This window comes from Oratosquilla oratoria, unplaced genomic scaffold (genome assembly GCF_046742065.1).
Source record: "Oratosquilla oratoria isolate Oo_2021 unplaced genomic scaffold, ASM4674206v1 SCAFFOLD52, whole genome shotgun sequence".
Lineage (NCBI taxonomy): Eukaryota > Metazoa > Arthropoda > Malacostraca > Stomatopoda > Squillidae > Oratosquilla > Oratosquilla oratoria.
In genome coordinates, this window is record NW_027467716.1 from 506,624 (window position 1) to 508,462 (window position 1,839).

The following is a 1,839-nucleotide window of genomic DNA, read 5'->3' on the forward strand; positions in this document are numbered from 1 at the left end:
TCCCCCTTACACGGGGTGTAATCAAAAAGAAAAAGGCATAGAAAGCACTCCCAGCCATTCCATTTCCCATATATTCCACTCCCATCCACCCTCCTTCCTCCCTCCTATCTTGGCTCCTCCTGGATGACGGGTCATCCCTGCATCCTCTCCACTGCCCTGGGTCAGAAGCAGTGTAGCAAGACACATCACATCCACAGCAAGGCCGCTTCATAAATTCGGCGACCCCCCCCCTCTCCATCCCCTCATGCAGAAAAGGAGAAGACTGGGAGAAATCCTTTCAGGCTGCGTCAAATTTTTCATACATACTTCCTCACCCCCCATCCCCCACCCACTCCCCCTCATGCATCACAGCCTCATCTATACACAACCCTTCTCCATTCACCCCTATCTTCTGTCCTCTCCCGTCCTTCCTCTCTTTTGTAAAGCCCCTTTCACCCCATCCATCCACCTCATACTAGGACGTACCCTCATATTCACTCCTTCCACCTCCGCCTTCCACACTTCTTTTACTAATCTTTCTTCACTCATTCTTTACATGTGTCCAAACCATCCTAATACTCTTTCATCAACCCTATCTCCCAGCTCCCTTTCCACCCCTGTTCTCCTCCTCACCTCCTCATTTCTCACTCTATCTAGCCTAGTAACCCCTATCATACTTCTCAGACATTTCATCTCAAACACATTCAAACTCCTTCTCTTTTCCTCTCTCATGTTCCATGTTTCTACCCCGTACATTGCTGTTGGCACAATCACTCCTTCATATAACCTCCTCTTAGCATCCATTCCCAGATGTCTATTTCTCATTACACTTTTTAATCCACCAAGGCATTTACTCGCTTCTCTCAATCTACATTCTACCTCCACCCCCACTTCTCCCTTTCCTGTCACATTCGCACCTAAGTATCTGAAACTATCCACTTCCTCCAGTCTCTGACCCTTAATGCTCACTTCCAGCCTACTGTCACTCTCACCCCTTGTATATCTCTTCACCTTACTTTTGCCCACATTTATCTTCAGCTTCCTTCTTTCACACACCTTCTCAAACTCTGTCACTAACGTCCTCAATCCCTCCTCTGATCCTGCTACAAGCGCAGTGTCGTCGGCAAACAACAACTGGCTCACCTCCCACTTTTCTCCATTTTCTTTAATTATCTCCAACCCCTGACCCACTACCCTCGCATTCACCTCTTGCACCACCCTATCCATGTAAAGATTGAACAGCCAGGGCGATATAACACACCGCTGACGAAGTCCCACCTTTACCTCAAACCATTCACTCTCTCCATTTCTAATCCTAACGCAAGCTCTACTACTCTCATAAAAACTTTTGACTGCTCTTAACAGCTTTCCTCCTATCCCATATATCTGCAGTACCTCCCACAGTGCCTTTCTGTCTACCCTGTTGTAAGCCTTTTCCAGATCCATAAAAGCCCAAAAAACATCCTTACCTTTTCCTATAGCTTTCTCACATATCTGCCTTACCACAAAAATCTGATCTACACATCCCCTACCTGTCCTAAAACCACACTGTTCCTCACCAATTACTCCCTCTGTTCCTCTCCTAATCCTCTCAATCAAGACCCTCCCAACTACACTCAACAAGCTGGTCCCTCTGTAACTACTACACTCACACTTGTCCCCCTTTCCTTTGTAAAGCGGAACTATACAGGCACTTCTCCAGTCCTCCGGCACTCTACCCTCTCTTAAACAAACATTAAATAACCTCACCAGCCAGTCCACCATAACTGTACCTCCTTTCTTCAAACATACTGCATGGCATCCATCCAGACCAGGTGCCTTACCTGCTCTCATCATCTTAACAGCTGCTTTCACCTCATC